This window comes from Fragaria vesca, linkage group LG1 (assembly GCF_000184155.1).
Source record: "Fragaria vesca subsp. vesca linkage group LG1, FraVesHawaii_1.0, whole genome shotgun sequence".
In the NCBI taxonomy this organism is placed as follows: domain Eukaryota; kingdom Viridiplantae; phylum Streptophyta; class Magnoliopsida; order Rosales; family Rosaceae; genus Fragaria; species Fragaria vesca.
Window position 1 is genome coordinate 11,661,263 of NC_020491.1, and position 19,589 is coordinate 11,680,851.

Consider the following 19,589-nt stretch of genomic DNA (forward strand, 5'->3'; position numbering starts at 1 on the left):
TATCACAAAGAAGCAAGACACACTCATTCTTATAATACCATGGTTTTTCTCTAAAAATGATTGATCTCTCGCTTAGCGACTAGGGTCACAGTTTTCTTCATAAACTTGTTGTGTGGCGCTTTCTCATGGCTGTTGTTTTGGCAAACATGACGGAAAAACTTGAATCCAAACTCTCTCTAAAGGATGCTAAAGAACATGTTGATTTGGGGAATGTGCCTGGAGAAAGGTTTCTTTGCACACCAATTCTTTTTGGTTTGGAGGTTGAACAATGCTAGAGCAGTGATACTAGAATCTTTTCGCATCGTTGTTGGGTCTATGTGGATATTTTCAGTACTGGTTGTAATACCCTAAATTTTCATATCAATTTTCCTTGTATTATTTCTGGAATTAATGAATGATTATTTGTGTAAATTCTTAGTTGGTTATGCGAAGTTGAAGTTTCGGGAGTTTATTTTAAGATGTTTGTTTTAAGTGGCCAAAAGTTGACTTTATTTTCCGTAAGTTATTTTCGAAAACTTCCTTCATGAAAGTTGTAGAGTCTGGCGATACGAGTTCGAGACATGCGGCACGCATAAATCGGATGTCATATAAGTAGAAAAATGTGTGAGAGTTATTTTTGGGAACCCCAAAGTCAGCTCTCTCTCTTCCTCTCCCGAGCTCACCCCGCGCAGCCAACTTCCGCTGGAGCTAGCTCCGCCGTCCGGCCACTGTTCGAACTGCCACCGGTCCCATTCGACTCCCACAACCCCACAAGCATCCTCTTTAAGGCGGGGCAGCTGCTGCACGACGTAGCGCCCTAGAATCGGAGCTCCTTGCCGGAAAAGGGGGCTGCTGCATCGTCGATCGGAACCACCATATACGGTGGCGACGGGGCGGCAACCATAGGTGAGTTTTGGTCCTCTCCTCCTTCTGGTTATGGCTAGGCATAGATTGAAACAAGGTTTTGAGGTTTTGAGCCCGGATTTGCAGGTTTGGATTTTGAATTCGGGTTGGTGTTTCGAGGCGTTTTCCGGCCAAATCGGTTAAAACCTCAGGTATTAAAGTTGTTCACCATGCTTCAATCTACAAGTTTCATGTTGTGAGTTTCTCCAAATATTAAGGTTGGTGGTGGCACGTGGGGCTCACTCGCCGCCGCCTGTGGCGGCACGTTCGGACAGTGTGGGGGCTTTGGTTGCCATGTTAGCTAGTCCTTGTAGATACTAGTGGGTTGTTGTATGTGAAGGCTAAGTGTTGTTTTGGTTTTAGCATCTTAGGTGCTATGTTGTTCTTGATGTTTATTAGGTCATAAACTTTGAAAGTTTGATTTTGGAGGTAGTATGGTTTGTTGTTGAGTGTCCAATGACCTTGGGAGGTCTCGGAGGAAGGATTGCCCTTCTTTGGGCAACCTTTAGGTTAAGGGTACTTTGTTCCTTGTTGATAAATTTCTAAGGTTTTTAATTGTGTAATGTTAGGTGATTTGTGAGGTTGTGGTTTAGCTGGCTCTTGTGTTGTGCAAAAAACACAACGGGATATTTAGGTGAGTAAATTTCACCAAGGTTCATTTTAGGACCAAATTTTATTATGATCATTTGTTGATGAAATTAATACTATGCTATTATTTGTTTTAAAATATATGAATTTGATCGTTATAAAACGAGTTTTCCTTGTATGTTATTTTTGAGGTTCATGTGATCATAATTTTATTAATTTTGATAAATTTTTCTTGTGGAATATCTATATTTGTTCAAATAAATATATCTATATGGAAGGATTGTTGATGATGATGTTGTGATATTGTGATTGTTGGATAAATAGCCAAACCGGGTTCCAAGCGCCTTTAATCGGGTGATTGGTTACGGTTATGATACTATTTATTATTTTGTGTTTTGATATTGGACAGTCAAACTGGGTTCTAAGCCTTTGGCCGGGTGATTGGTTACAGTTAGGAATAGAGCTCTAGTACATCTGTCAGTGTAGGTCATGGGAGATACCTTATGGTATCTGGGACCCATGGGTACACAAATTGTTGTTGTATGTTATGAGAGGTATTTATTAATATCTGGGAGTACTCACAGGTACATGCTATTTGTAAAAGTGTTGGAATTGTGAATTTAATTATAGATCTAAATTTTGCTCTTGGGATATATTTGGATGTTTAAAAGTGTTGTGTTATTTTTTAGAGTTACTCATACAGACTTTTTAACTTACCGGGTTTGTTGTTTACAACCCAGTGTACCAATTCTTGGTGCAGGGGTTAGACCTGCAGGTGAGGATAGGTGAGGATCAGCAGGGTTGAGGCGGAGGCTTAGTGGCAGGGTTTTTTGTTGGGTTTTGTTGTTCACTGTATATTTTTTATATTTGGGGTAGACAGTATTACACTCATGTGAGTGTTTTCATTTTCTTGCCTTTCAAGTTTATGTAAACAAAAAATGTAATATTTAACTCAGTGTTGAGTTGTGTGACATTTACATTTCCGCATTGAGTTTTAGTTTTTCTTGAAGTTTGTTTGAAACAAGTTTTGGGATTATAATATTTTAAGTTATATAATGTCAAAAATTTATTATCCTTCGAAAATTGGGGTGTGACACCGGTGGAAGAGCATGTAAGAGGAGATCGGTTCCTCTTCACGTTTTTAAAAGAACATGATATGATCCAAACAAGGTAAAGAAATGTGGGTCATGGGGTTTTCTGTGATTACAACGCCATGATCCTTCTCAACGACTACGACAACTTCTCTGGCATCGTCATTGTGCCTCTCAAATTCATCTGAATTATGGTGGAGCTGTAAGGATTGTCGTCAAGATTGATGACAACGGGCAACGGTGAATTGTTGGGGGGAAAGTTTAGGCCCTATAATCTGAGTAGATCACCCTAGTGTGTGGCGCGGGGTAGCTATGGTTCCTATCACCTTACCCTTGAATAAACCGGTGAGATTGAGCAAGAGAATTATGGTTTCCACGATCAACATTCCTACCATCCAGTTCAATTATGAACGACTCAGAGATTGTTCTATAATTAATGATGTCGAAGCAGATTGTCTAAGAAGTCTGGAACAAAAGGAAGATACGGCAGACCTCAGTACTAGGTTTAGTATTTAGAGTAACATCTTCTATTTCAAGTGACTCCCTGCCTACTATTCAGGTCCCAAATCTTAAGAGGCTTGAGAAAAGGGCAATCACAATCCGTGTTCTGTCAGAATATTCATCCAACCCCGATCGGGTTTGGGGTGTCCTTTCTTTTTAGCAAAAGAAAAAATTTATTCCATAAAAAAGATACCTTCTATAAGGGGGACATGAAGCCGAAACCGTTAGAAGAAATAACAAAACCAAAAGGCAAAAAAAAACATAAGCAAAATGAAGCAGAGTTAATTGAATCAAATATCATCATGGGTGCCTGGTTGCGGGTAAGATAGGGGTCTCGTGTATCTCTTTTGGTCTTCACTTTCTTAGTTTGAGATTTTGGGAGGGACTTAAGAAGATTCTCATCTTCCATATACCCGTCACCCTTATCGAACCATGAACTGAAAGAACCAGTGTCAACTTGTGTTGATGCAGTGGATTATCGTTGGAATAATCCTTGCACCTACAGATGAAGAGAGTGAGGGAAAGAGATAGTAAGACACAAGGTTTATAGTGGTTCATCTCTTTCTCTTGGGGTAGACTACATCCACTTAACATGTACTAGGTGTTGGGAGCCTAAGTGGCTCCCATGGTATTACAAGAGGTTGTAATTATGTGTTTAGTAAGTGGGAAAGAGTCTTCTTTTATAGGAGAAGGAGACTCATTCCTTTACATGTTTTCCAATGTGGGACAAGAGTCATATTCTAGTCTTCAAAGTGCTGTGTGAGGGCATGTTGGTGAGACCAGCAAAGTGACTTCTCGATAAGGTCTTGACTGCTTCCGAGTACCGTTGCGTAGCTTATATGTCGAGTTTCGAGATGTAGGTGGTGGTTGGGCCCCGTCATGGCTCGTGGACCCACAAAAAAGATGTCACTTATGCTTGATGGTGTAGGCATATTAGCCATAATAGTGGCTACACCTACAATTCCCCTAAGTAAGAGAACCTTCTTGGTTGGGTAGTTTAAATCAAGTCACCAAGCACAAGTGACACCAATGTGGCGCCTAGCCCTACTAGTCCCCGAGCTCCGCAAGCAAGAATGGTCTCTTCAAACTGCTTTCCAAAGTACTGGCGGTTCAACTTGCTAGCGGAAACTAATTCTTGCCGGAACATCTTAGCGGTTCAATTTGCCTTGGTTATCAAAGTTTGACGGTTCAACTTGCTAACGGAATATCTTGGCGGATCATCTCACCTGAATAGTCTTGGCGGGTCTCCCCCGTTAACAAGACCCACTCCGAATTCCACCCTGAAACCCGAAGTAAATTCTGCGGGATCCACCTCCAAGGAGCATTTACCGAAAATTCAGTATAATCTGCCTTGAAAATGGACAACCCTTACCTGAAAAATTCTAAATAAACACTTCTATTATAAATCATCCATCCTCAACTCCTAGAGCCATCCTGCTCCCCAAGTTTATCACATTCCCCAAAATACAACAAGCCTTAATCAACTAACAACTATCTCAAATGGTTATCAGAGCATATCTAATAATGAAAGAGAAACAATGAATAAAGAATAAGCGGAAGCAGCCTCTGACTATGCCTCAACTCCATGTACGCTCGACCTCAATTAAGCTTAGCCTGCAAACTGGGCATTTAAAACCAATGGCCCAAGGAAAAGTAATTTAAAAACATTAGAGTGAGTGGACGAAAAATAATCAAGTAACTGATCGCAAAATAACTAACCAAACTTAATTACTTTCCCATTTTTCGATAATTAAGAAATCTGTGGCATACAAGTGTTGATAAAACCTTTCTAAAGAAAATCCCAAGAAAACGGACTAGCCCCGCTAGTCAAAATAACGACAAAGATAAATAATAACCTTCGTAAAAGAAAATACCAAAATAATGGATTAGCCTCGCTAGTCCAAAACAACATTAAAGGTACACAAAGACCTTTGTAAAATGAAATATCGAAAAGATGGACTAGCCTCGCTAGTCAAGAAAATAAATATAAAATAAGAAGCAGCTATAGCCATACAACTGAGCCTCCCAGGCTCGGGTGCCTCCCAGGCAAAAGTACTCCCATACTCCCTACACCTTCACGTCATGATAACGGAGAAAGTGCAGGGCTTGTGTGATGCCACCGGCAACATCACATCACCATTAGGGCGGAAAGGGCTTGCGTGACTCCACTCATAACGTGGTAGCCACATCGCTTCGTAAAGCAGAACAACATGCTAGCATTAGTAATATATTATCCGACAAGTATGGCATAAAGAAAGAAACTAAAATCCATGTGAGTTTCCCCGAAACTCATAACTAAAGCATAGGTACGATTCCTAACCATACTCGAAGAATTGAAAGAGCAAAGAATTTAAATAAATTAAATGACGTGTTCCACACGTTAAAATACTCAATGAAATACAATAACTCAAGTAATTATCATGTTTCGAAAATTAGCCAATACACAAATCCTTAATGTAGTCTCAAATCCGGAAATCAAAAGAATATCATAACTTAAATACTAAAACAATTACCCAACTCAAAATCCATAAATCATTAACGAAAAGTTAATCAGTACGTCGATATCAAATAATTTCTGATCTAAGTCATAAGCCAAAATTATAATATAAGCTTGATAAAAATAATAACGATAACTTATAAAGTCATGCATGCATATTTAATAAAAATCAAAATGTCCACTCACAGATTTGGGTCAGGCGACGAAACCCGAATCGCCACTCAAGCGAGGTCCTCTCATATCCTACCACAATAATCATGCTTAGGACCCAAACTTCAATTTCGAAAAAATAAATACTTAAATATAAACACCCAACACTCTTCCGCTTAACCCCCTACCCTTACTAAGGTTAAGTTTACCGGATTCACATCAAACTCCACCACAACCTTAATTCATCGATTTTAACATTCTAGAATAGATACAAATGAATCCAACGGCCGGATTTTTATTCTAACAACCGCCAAAATCCTCAATTTTTGAAAAATCTCAAACCCAACCAAAACTCCTCCAAAAATTCCAAACTTCACATCATTAGACTCCATTCATTAAAACAAACTCAAAAACATGCAAAACTACCCCTAAGAGGCGACCGGCAGCCTAACTCCAGCGACCTCCTATGCTCACCAAAATTTGATACAATCTTCCTCTCAACACGCACAACAACTTTCTTAACTAACACAAAGTCTAATTCCAAGCCTAACTAGGGTAATCGAATGAAAACAACCAAAAATCTCAATTCTCAAACCCTAGAACTTCCACCCAAAAATCCTCCTTACACTTAGAATTGGTTAATTACCTTCTAGAGTATTGATGCACTGAGAAATGCCTTCAAGATGAGCCAAAAGTCTCCAGCTATAATGGCCGGAGGAGGGAGATTCCGGCAGAAATTCCTCCGCTGCACAGTCGGCTTCCGGTCGATCTTTCTCCCTCACGACGGCGCTAGGGTGGCTCCCATCGGTCCAGGAAGAGAGCTGGGTCGATGGCCGACCGATTAGAACTGGTGCAGCGGTCTGTGGTGGCCGAACGGCGGCAGACGAAGGTGGAGAGTCCGGCGGGGTCGGGAGAGCTCGCGGGAGAGGAGAGAGAAGGGAGAGAAAAAAAATGGGCTTTTTCCACCCCGGTCCAACACTTAAACACCCAAAAATAAAGCCTAATAAAAATTTACCTTTTTTACCAACTAATGTTTACCTTTTTTATCTGATAACTTTTACATGCTAACTTCGATTTTAATGTATAGCATGTCCACGAATTCGTATTAACGTCCTCTACGACTTCCTTAAAGAAATTTTCTCAAAATAATTTTCCTACAAAAAGTCAACTCTAGGGTCATTTAACAACAAACGGTTACTCAAAACAGTAAAAGACCAAAGTAATACCAAAAGTAAATAACCGCAATTTAACTTAAGAACCGGGATGTGACACACGTAGTGAGGTAAGTCTTGGTGGCGAATCTCATTTGCTTCTCCCAAAGCGGTGAGGCATGTTCTTGGCGGTATAACTCGTCTTTTTCGCTCTCTCCCATGGTGAGGCAAGTTACTAGCGGTTAAACTTCCCTAGTCTCTCACAACCGGTCACTAGGCCATATACTTCATCAGACGACAGTCCAAGCCTGTCGTCTAATGTTTTTTTTTATGTCGTCTGAGGAGCTGTCGAGTGATGGACTATCAGACGACGGAGAATAGCCGTCGTCTGATAGGACATCACACGACATATCTTATGTCGTCTGAGAAGAGAGAAGATTGAAAAATTTCAGTAAACGCACCACAGTTAAGTGTGGACTGAATCAGCATCAAAAAATTATAAAATCATATCACAAGACACATCAAATGTCGTCTATTTTGTATACCTACCACATATAAGTGTGGACTGATTGGAGAATAATTTGATTTATTAGATTTTTCTATCTAATCACACTTCAATAAAGTGTCGAGTGTGTGAGCTTACAACGTCAAAAATTTGTAATATATGTGGTTATATAGAAGATCTAATGTCACTTATCTGTCGTCTAACTTTGTAAACTATTATACATTTTGCTAGTTGTTCTGTCAGACGACATTTAATTGTACTTTCAATTCTATTCCTACCACAAACTTTTAACTTTTCCGCTTAGACTCTACAATGTAACCACATTTAAATGTTGTCTGAAAGAAGGATTATCATAGTTTATCATGGTTTTTGTCGTGCCGAGGTACTTCACTCAACATATAAGTGTCGTGTGATTGAAAAATAAAAAAGTTCAATCAACATTTTGTCTTGTGACTCCAGCTCACACTGCATATTTGTGTTGAGGTTATGTTGCTTGTTATAAAACATATGTTGTCGCTATAAATTGAACTTCATATATAAAGAAAAACCAAGAATAAAAGAACAAAAGAACAAAAGAAACAATACTTCATTGAACTTTGATAATCCACTTCAATTACAAAATCATTTGAAGTGTAGGAATCCATGAAAATAGCTACAATACCAACTTGTCCTAATCTATATACAACTGCATTTTCATTGCTCCTCCGGCAACTTTAAATCACATTCCTTTCTCCTATGTCCTGTCAAAAATCTGTCAAAGTTCCACTCTCATTGCAAGAACTGATTTGCCAAATAGATGATAAAAAGAAAAGGGAAAACCAAATTTATGTTCACACGAGTCACTAGTACATGCAATATGTAAGAATTTCTTTAAAATAGGCAGTATCAATAACGTTAAGAAGGAAAAGAATAGTTTAATGGAGAAAGACCATCATACCGATTCATGTTGGCTGGAAATGTGTTTCTTGGTTAGACAGACTCTACCAACTGATGCAGCCAAAAGAATAAAATGATCCAAGTTACATTAGAAGTTAAAATATTTGTAGATAACATTACTATTTATAAATCAGGCACATTCTTTGGATGACTTTGTAAAGTAAAGTTTCCAACTACGACATATAAGTAGTACCAGATTAGACAATGCTTCCCCATATAAACTAGAAAGTATAATATCAACCCTTACCATTGGAACATCTGGGATGTCTATGTGGCCCTTGACCATCTTTTTCTCCTCTCCGGTGATCCATTCCCCTGATAATGTAAATTTCAGATAAACCATAGAGAAAGAAGAAAAGAAACATTTATACAATGCAGCCAATTACCTTTGAATTTCAGGGTTAGTTCATATGTGTAGCCGACGCGTTTCTTGTTTCACAGTCACCAAGAATGCCTGATCACTCAGTAAAGATCAACTCGTGAGGGATGATGAGTCATTAGGCTAGTATTGTATCACCAGACTCAACATGATAATAACCTCTAGTCTCAACTGAAATAACATAATTAAGGAATGAAACATGACAAAGATTAGGGAAAACAAGAAAAACAAAATGGAACGGTGAATTTAGTAAGCATGACAATTGAATACGATAAATCCAAAGCTCTGGAACAATAAATATGCTTTAGGAATGAAAAGAAATTCCTAGAATCAGCTTTCTCATAAATGGAATTTGGCATACAAGAACAATGACAAAATTAATTAAGACCCACATCCCCTACGCATTTTGAGACATCTGATATTTCTGCACAGCCCCCTTGGAACTCCACGGAACCCACTGATGCAAGCAACTCCTGCAAAAGAGCTAATCATTTAATTTCAAAGCTAAAGCAATGATAATGAAGAAGGTAGCAGCTCAACAAAGGGGTACCTTTATTGTATCCGTCGCCCATTTATTGACATTCTTCTCCTCCCAAGTTCTAGCCTAAATAGGAACATACATGTTGTTAGACTAATAAGTGCGAATCTAAGATTTAGAGATTGATCGAAAAAAGAGAATACGAAGATTAAAGTATGTGTTCTACAACCATCCTATGTGGGAAATCCTTAAGCATTATTGTTACAAACTGTTTTGCAATATTTGGGCAGTACATACTGTATATATCTATACTAAAGGGAAATCAATCATAGATCATCCAATATTCCAACTCTTATGAGACTTTTTGTCTCTCAGCATCTTACTATATATTTATCTTGCTTTTGCACCAAAAACATTATACTGAAAAACTTATGTTCATAGTACCTGATTATTAGACAAATTCTCCATGAGCTATTAAGTTACATCAACTACACCATAGGCATGCTTGTGAAGAAGTCAGCAACCTGAAAGCCATAAGATATGAAGAATTGATTGCGATTGCCAGTACCATAAATCTTTTACATCAAAAGCTTGTAGTGCATAATTGAAAGAAAACATCATCAATTTTACTATTAACCTTGACGTCTTTGCCATGAAAAACCTGATTGTAATCATATATCCAACCTAAGATTAAACAAAACATATATATAAACACGAGATATCAGTAAAAAAAAAAAAATTCAAATTGAGAAACAGAATCCCTAACCCCCAATTTCAAATTCTCATACCTTAAAAAGTTAATCAATGCATTGCAATATAGCCCAGCGAGGCAATTTAACAAACACCTGGCGTGCGTAAGGTTTACCTTCAAGCACCATCCCAAGATGGCGAAGTACGAGCCCTTCTCAATTGCAACGTCGTGTTCACGATCAGACCAGGTGGACTCCTTCCACTCCTCGGGTCTTGATAAGCTCTTCTTGAGAAGCCCTCATATTCTCATGCGCAAAACACAGACACTTCCTGGAATCGGCTTTCTTCATATTCTCTTCCTTCTTCTCTCTCTCTTTTCTCTTCTGTAGAAACGTTAACCCCTAATTTCACATTCTCGTAAATCAACCCTAACTTTATTTCCTAATCTTTAAAGAGATTAAGAAGAAGAAGAATCAAAGAAAGGAAAACGACTTACCTTTATGTTCCATGAAAGAAAGCAAGAACAGAGAGAACGAGATGAGAGGAGAGCTGGAGATAGAGGAGAGGAGAGGAGATATGATAATGAGGTGTTTATTTCGACAAGTATGATGATGAGGTGTTGAGAACTGGAAAGGTTCTAAAATTAAAAATGGTTTTAATTTTAGAAATGAGGGAGATGCACCGCTCTACATTTTAGAGTCCCGCCTTTCATTTTAGAAGCCCGCCCTCATTTTCAATTTTTTTCATAGCGTTCCCAATGATAAAAGTTTTCGTTTAGATAAAAGTGTTAACTTTTAAAAGTATTGCTCAGACGACATATATATGCCGTCTGAAGTTACTAAGCAAGATTCGATTAACGTTGACCGCATCGAACAAGACGCGAACTTTATCGAAAATGCATGAATTTTGTTCTACATCCATAATTCACTATCATGATGACATCTGACACTCAAACTTAAAAAAATCTATTTCCGTCATTTGAATCACAACATGCGTACTAATGTGCTAGAACATGTTTATTAAGTTATTTGTAAACATACATCTTTATAAGGCAATTATATGCAAGAAACAAAATTTACCTAATCAGACCGTTGAATATGATCGTAGTACTTAAATATGTATGTGGTAGAAAACTTACCTATTTTCGATAACTTATAGGTCTCAATCATTAGAGTCAACTTCATATATACATAAACGTTCCTATTCTTCCTCATGGGGAGCTATATGATCGGTCGATAAACGGGTTTGAATGTTCGCATAAAATAGTTTCGTTGACACTAGATGATGGTATAAGAATTGACGAATCCCAACTTTAAGTATTGGTCGGTCTAGATAAGAGCGTTTTCGTTTAGATAAAAGTGTTGACTTTTAAAAGTATTGCTCAGACGACATATATGTCTGAAGTTACTAAGGAAGATTCGATTAACGTTGACCGCATCGACCGAGACACGAACTTTATCGAAAATGCATGATTTTGTTCTACATCCATAATTCACTATCATGATGACATCTAACACTCAAACTTGAAAAAAATCTATTTCCGTCATTTGAATCACAACATGCATACTAATGTGCTATAACATGTTTACTAAGTTCTTTGTAAACATACATCTTTATAAGGCAACTATATACATGAGACAAAATTTACCTAATCTGACCGTTGGATATGATCGCAGTACTTAAATATGTATGTGGATGAAAATTTACCCATTTTCAATAACTTATAGGTCTCGATCATTAGAGTCAACTTCATATATAGATAAACTTTCTTATAGCTTCCACAAGGAGAAGTACATCATCGTTTCATCAAAGTGTCCAAACTATTACATAGAACTGTTTTCCTACTCTTAACGGGAGTTTGAAAACCGATTAATCAAAAATATAAGTTTTGGTCAGAGGAGATAAGGGCGTTTCCGTTTGGAAAATATGCACATTTTATGTTGACCACTTATTTACAACCTCAGACGACATATAATCGCTGTCTCACATTGAAAAAAAGTGAGGGAAAACTCTAGCGCCCAAATTCAAATATTTCAGGTCCAGACGACATTTTTATGTTGTGCGATGAATACATTAAGGTTGGCGCCCTCTCCCAAACTCAAATGAATTGACTATTTTAAGTTCATACAGACGACATATTAACCTCGTCTGATGAATAGATTAAAAGGTTGAGCCATTTTTCAAACTTATATTTCATGTTCCCTCAGACGACATTTATATGTCATCTTATTAAATACAATAAAAGGTAACCAAACTCAATATTTAATTATAAATTGAGTATTTTAGGGTCAGAGAGACCACTTTCATATGTCGTCTGAAGTTATACATTACAAGGTTCGTACACTCAATTTTATGGGTTTGTTATACGTCATTTGTTTGTCGTCTGAATAAGTGAATTTAAGGGTTCAAAATGGAGGTATAAATCAAAGATTTATGGTTGTTTCAGACGACATTAATATGTTGTTGGACGAAGTATATAAAAAGGGGATTAAAAGTAGATTTCGCATTCTTTCACAGACAACTTTTATATGTTGTCTGACGTATTACCATAAAGTTGCTAAATGTTGCTTTTTTACACTGCATATATATGCCGTCTGAAATTTTGCATATGACAGACAAATTGAGCAACATCCAGAAGTATGAAGGGAGCATGGCACTCATACGACTTATACTTCACAAATGTTGTCTGAAGGGTCGAAAAATTAATCAGACGACACAAACTCAAAATCATCCAAAATATGTCGTCTGAAAAGTGTCGTCTGATGATGTATATGGCCTAGTGGGTGAGGAAAATCCCTAGTGGTTAATCTTCGTTAGTCTCTCACAAGAGGTGAGAAAAATCCCTAACGGTTAATCTTAGCTAGTCTCTCACAAGCGGTGAGGAAAATTGTTTGGGCGGCACATTTTTTGTTCTCTCATTCAACGAGGGTCTCTCATCGAAGAAGGCAAATTCTTAGCATGCAATCATAGCACACTAGATTCTCGCTTGGTGAGACACCTCACAAAAGGTGAGGCGAATTCCTAGCGGTAAAACTTCACTAGTCTCTCACATAGGGTGAAGTAAAGTGTTGTTCTCTCACAAGCGGTGAGGCATCCCACAAGCGGTGAGGTAAATTAATAGTGAATAATAATCGTTAATCTCTCGCTTTGCGAGGTATCCCGTTTGCATGAGGCTTCTTCATGTGGTTCGTCATATCTTCCAAGGTCCACTTGCATGTGAGGATGGACTTGAGCATGCTCCTTATGCGTAACTTTTGAAAAATCCACCACATTTTTGTTCCTAAATAAAATCGTTAGGGGATTATCTTTATTCTTGGCGTTTTGACGCTTGATGGACAAGCGGTTGCCCAAGAATAATAGTTGGGATAATCCCGTTTCATTTGTAGCTTATTAGCGTTACAAAAATATGGTTTGCTTGTGTGCCGGGTAGTCCCCTGACTTTGAATATTGGTGGAGCAGATCCATGCGAGACGGGTAGTCCCCGGGCTTTGAATGTTGGTGAACGGATCCATGCTTACACATTCTTATTGTATATGCGAATGCGTAGAAGTCCTCGAGTTACGCTTGTTAATTAGGGATTGCTCGGATATTTGTGTGTTTTAACATAGTGATACGAATAAAATTTAGCAAACGACATAGATAAAGTCTACGCATGCATCTTTTACTACTTTTACAAACAACACCAAGTGGAATAATTGGAGTATTTTATGTTAATGATATGAAGCATGGTGAGGTAATGATCATTAATGCTTAACTAAAACATGATAGAGTTGTTTTGCAAGTTGGGTATTGTGAGCGGGTAGGCGTTGTGTTGCTTGTGGGGTACTGTGACTTGATTAGGTTGTAGCCATGCTCGAAACCGCTAACAATTTCTAACCCCATCATATTTTAGATAAAAGTCTTAATGTCACAACATCTCTAAGCACGACATGATTTGTTTACAAAGATTTCTCATGTTCATCTAATTGAATAGAAACATGACATGTAATCATAGCAAGTACTAGTAGTGAAGTTGCTAGCTAATAACATTTTGCATTTTGTGCTCATGTTTAATGGCATTTTATAGCAAGTCCACCCTTACCCCAAAAGCAAGACCCAGGCCTTCGCCATATAAAACGAAAACCCAGCCAGAAAAAACCTCCCTCCACCCATGAAATTTCTTTAACCTGGGTCATCACCTGGGTCAGACCCATGACCCAAGCAAAGGAATTTGATGACCTGGGCCTTCCGAGCCACCTCAGCTCGCCTGCACCCCACCACATGACGTTGGCCACGTTGTGGCACTGTGACGCCCAGGCCTCAATGTGTTGCTCTCCTGCGTCTCTGGCACAACCGAATCAAAGACAGAGCGAGACGCATGCCGGAAAGGTTAGACGACATCGTCGGTGGAAGATCACCGGCGAATCCCAAAAACGCAGAGAAAATGATGTATTTAAAAAATAGAAGCAATTCGTGAAATTAAAGGTAAGAGAAGATAGAGAAGGAAAAGGTGATCACAACCATACCTCTAGCAAACGATTTGGTTGCCAGAAACCCAAACCCTAGTCGAAAAAGCAAAAGCTTCCCAGAGTCGATTCGATCACCACGGTGAATGCATGTGAAATTGATGATGGGGGTTTAGGATAGGGAAGAAAGAGGATGGTTTTGGCCAACTCTGGCGTCGTGGGGTGGCCAGAATCGACGGCGTCGTCTTGGGCGGTCAGAGTGCAACACAGCTCTTGGTCTTCTTCGAAGAAGAAAGAGTTGACATGATTTGGGTCAGTTGACTTGAGTTGGGTTTTTATAGAGAAAGTGAACGGCCCATATTTAAAATGAAGAGATCAAACAGTTGAGAATTAATCACGAATTTCTAATTTCTGAAAAATAATTTTGTTTTATCGAAACTTTGATAAAACATAGAAAATAGTTCGACGTACTAAAAAATAATCTGAATATGTTTGTGGCCACGTGTCGACGCGTACTACCACACACGAGCCTTAAATCGAAGACTTGACATTTCAGGAAAAACTCAAAAATAAACCGAACATATAAAATACCAAATATAAAATTTATTAAACAGTCACTGCCACGTGGCGACCTATAAACTAAAATTGTGAGTGAAAACTACAGTCCAATTTCATTACCACGTAACGACCCAGGTCACCCCCATGACCCAAGTCTTCCCAACGAAGACCCAGTGGGTGGACTTGCTCTTAGGTAGACAAGTAAAGCATGACATTAGTTTGTGAAGCATAACAAGTGTTTTTACACAATGTTGTAGCTAGGCATGATTGAAAGTAGGAAAGCATGTAATGGCATGGCATCAGCTCTTTGTAAGAGCGTATATCAAAATATAGATTGTTCTTATCTTATGACGACTTGAAGTGAATTGGAGTGAAATTTGCTTAAGTCCCTGAATCTAGTTGGAATTGTCCAAACATGCTGCTCTATGTGATTGGGGAATGACCGCCAATAGCTCGTTGTGACCTTATGCACAAGAAGATACCCGGTTTTAAGTGATTCAGTTTCCTCCAACCAAAATAAAGAAGGGATTAGTAACTTATACTTGTAACTTTCTTGTTGCCATGTTTGAATGGTTATTGCATTCGAATGGTAATTCTAACAAAATACGTATATAAATATGATCAAGTATGTTAACCCTGAAGGTATGAGTCTAATGATCATAAGCTTTGCATCATATAAACACATGTATTAGTGAACTAGGGTCAGTAATTACTTGATGAACCATAAGTTTGTTTCATACATGCACACATATGGGTATATGCATGGGTGAGAATGCATCACACATATCTTGTAGCTAGGCGTTGAAAATTAATATTAGTTGGGTATCAATATGTTTGACATTTGCTAAGTGTGGCTACTCATGCGCACATATGCCCTGTGTATATGCAATTTGCAAGACAATTATATCATGCTTTTTTATGAAGTCAATGTTCGCAAATTTATATGTATATGTCAGATGCATTATGATTACCCAAAACGAAGAGCTAGTATATTAATATGTGTGGTCATATTCAAGTCCCTCGTGTCTAGCTATTGGCTCATCTTATATATGGTGTATACAGAAGAATGTATGGCACATTTGAAATTCAATTATGAGTTGCACTTCACATTTAGTAGTAAATCAGAAGCTATACCAATTGCAAAGAAACTTTAACTAAATATGGCAGGCATATGTTTTGGGTTTGCACAGTGGTGAGTATGAGATTCAACTTTGGCAGAGTCTTTAGCGTTGTTAGTGTGGTGGAAGAGACTAAGCTCTACACTTCTCTGCGCGGACCAATTCTAGGCGGACTGGTCCTTTGCCGCAACTAGGCGGTTCATTTCTCCAGGCGATCAAGAAAGAGCGGTTTGCTCGTTAGGTCGACGCTGCTTTTCTTAGCGGTGGTGTAACGCTGGGCTACTGTGCTTGGGTGCAACGCCAAGTTGGGCGGCATGAGTTTGGAGAGCGGTGAGTGGTGAGAGCAAACGGCTTTGTCCCGAATTGTTGTGCACTAGAGAATCCAAGCTCGGTAGATAATCAAAACCGATGATCTCAAATTTAGCGGTACAACTTGGAAAAAATTCACCATGGTGGTAATTGATCTGGCAAAGTGTATCTAGCTTGATGAGCGGTGATTGATCTGGCAGGTGTGATGGTGCTGACGCAAAAATTGAACTTCCGTCTTAAGGTTTTTTTTTTTTTTTTTTTGGGTTACCATTATGGGTAACCATTGATTAAACTTGGGCTTAAGTTGTCGTTTAAGGATTTAGAATGAGTTAATGACATTTAAGAAAATGTTTGAGAGGACTTAGCTCATCGAAGGTGTGACGAAACCATTTGTATCGACTTCCCATAGACAGCACCAATGTTGATGCAATGGATTATCGTTGGAATAATCCTTGCACATACGGATGATGAGAGTGAGAGAAAGAGATAATGAGACATGAGGTTTATAGTGGTTCATCTCCATCTCTTACAGTAGACTATATCCACTTAACATGTACTAGGTGTTGGGAGCCTAAGTGGCCCCCATGGTATTACAAGAGGTTGTAGGAGAACGAGGCTCATTCCTTTACATGTTTTCCAAATTAGGACAAGAGTCCTATTCTAGTCTTCAAAATGTTGTGTGAGGACATGTTGGTGAGGTCGGCAAGGTGACTTCCCGGTAAGGTCTTGGCCGCTTCCGAGTACCGTTGTGTAGCTTGTATGTCGGGCTTCGAGATGTACATGGTGGTCGGGTCCAGCCATGGCTCATGGGCCCACAAAGAGGGTGTCATTTATGCTTGGTGGTGTAGGCATATTAGCCATAATAGTGGCTACACCTACAACTTAAGCATATGCATGATGACCAATAGGATTTTCATTTTCTTGATCACCCCAACAGAACTCAGCTTGACCTGCACTAGATTCTACCCAAGTAGCATCTGTATTATCAACGCTTATGAAAATGTCATTATGCTCTCCAAGTTTTTCTTGATCGTCTGGAACAATGCTTTCGCATTTCTCTTATATTATTGGAACAATTTCTTATTCTCTCTAAGGTTTAGAGAGTGTGCTGCAAAGGATAAGGACGCTGAAGATATTAATGACGATGGGAAGCGAGCAAAACATGCACGAGCTCTTATTCCACAACCACTACAAGTGGAGCAACTAGGGTTTGTAGCAAACCTAGAAGGCACGCTTGAAGCTGTTGCTCTTTTGAGAGCAGTAGCTCCAAGAAGCAGAGACATTCCCACGACAGCCACAACAAACCTAAAGCTAAGGATGTCAACTCTATGGTGGCAGGTTATGTGGTCTCTGACACTGGCACAGTGTCGGAGGTGGAGATGTCACCCAACTCGGAGTGATCCCTAGTGGTAATCTAGAGTTGCATGGTATGTTAACAAAATTATCATGAAGAGCAATAGTTGGGTACACCGTAATGGTCTCTAGTCCTGAAATTTCCCTTTTTCTTTGCTTCGAATTCATGCAATCCTTTAGGTGTTGTCAGCTTTTATTTTTTCGCTTTGGATTCATAGTTTTGGATTTCCTTCGATTGTAGTTTTCTATTTCATTTTGAATAACGATTTGTTGAGTCTAGAGTCTATAATGAACTATTGCTTGACCAAGCATTGTTTTACCCAATTGGTAATTTGGGTAGCTCCTCTAAAATAACACAAATTACCAACGTGACTTGGTAGCTCGTTTAGAGGAAACTTATCAGCTGTAATATTTTGAAAAATTAGCATTTTGTTTATCAAATAATGAAGTCGAGAACCAATTAATTGCACCCAAAAATTTTGCACCGACGTTAGTTTTATTACTTAGAGATCCTAGACGAAATTAAAGAATCTGAGGCTACACTAAAACTAGCAGCGGTGGTATACTAGTGTCAAGCGTTGATCAAAAGTTTCTTGAGTTGATTGAGGAGGTGAATCCAGATCCAAATCAGGAACCGGGTCCGGATCGAGATCCACTTTAGAATTTGGTCGATTTGAACCTGCTTGAAATGAGACGTGGTTTTGAAGTTAGAGTTCACCGGCATCTGAAGATAACCAAGGAATTGCTCAAAAGTGATTACCAGCTCTTGCCTAAATACTCCTAGATGTAGGTGGAGTGAGCGACATAATTTCCAAGCTTATGTGCATTGAAATTGAAGAGTAAATCCTCAAGATGATTGGAATGTGTTTGATTGGTGAATTCTCGAAAGAGTATGACGAGATGGACACCGTTGATAAGAAATAATCAGTAAAAAATGCCACGTAGTTAAAGAAATCATGTGTGAAACCTAGGTTTTACAGAAAATGAACGAAGAGGAGCAGGAGGGTGGGGGAAGCGTAATTGGAAAGCATATCACCATGCACATCGATCGCACCCTTGGATTTGGCACCGACTTCATTTTCATCCTGGGATTGAAACAAAGTAACTAAGGACACAATCAAAACAATGGTGGAAGAAACTAAGGGATTGCAAGATACTCTTAAAAATTAGTGTAAAATCAATCGAATGAATGCTGGTAGGGCTAGATTTGGTACGGTTACCGGGTTTTTTGTCAAAACCGCCAACCAGCCAACTCTTGAGCGGTATTGGCTGGTAATGGTCATGTGCCGAGATATTAATATGGGCCAAATTTGTTAGAAGCTTAGTCTAATTTCTGAAAAAACTTTATTATGGTACATTGTTAATGACCCATTCCAACTGTTAAATGCCCATGTTCAGTCCAATTATGCCACACATGAGGGGGGGGGGAGGAAACCAACAACAACCATGCAAGTACAAGTGTAACAGTATTATGCTAGACACAAACCATAATAAAGACAACTAAAACATAGATGTACACATGAACTCCACATATAGTGTTGGACACAGTATTAAGATACAATAAGAGCAAGTGAGCAACAGAAATCATAGTTTTCATTCAAAAGAAGTCATGGCAAGAACAATTAGTTATACAAAAACACTAGAAACACAACAAATCCTCTGAAATCAAGACTAGAATCACTCATATCCACAAAAATCATATCAAATCACAACAAATCAACACAAAGCTTAAATCGCTAGGCCCTAAATTGCTCTATGAACCCTAGATCTTCAAAAAATCAACACAAATCTTTCAAAACCCTAGATCTTTAATTTGAGTTTTACCTGAGTTGAAGAATCGACTAGGTTCAGTCTCTGAAACTTGGATTTCGTCCTCGTGTTAGAGTTTTGTTTTTCGCATATTGAGAGGGAGAGAGAGAGAGAGAGAGAGAGAGAGAGAGAGGGTAGGGGTTAGGGTT

General features: G+C 38.7%; 1 pseudogene; it reads right to left on the minus strand.

Moving 5' to 3' along the window:
- Window positions 1-8,334: 8,334 nt before the first annotated feature.
- LOC101304229 overlaps window positions 8,335-19,589 on the minus strand; it is a 16,334-nt pseudogene continuing 5,079 nt past the window's right edge.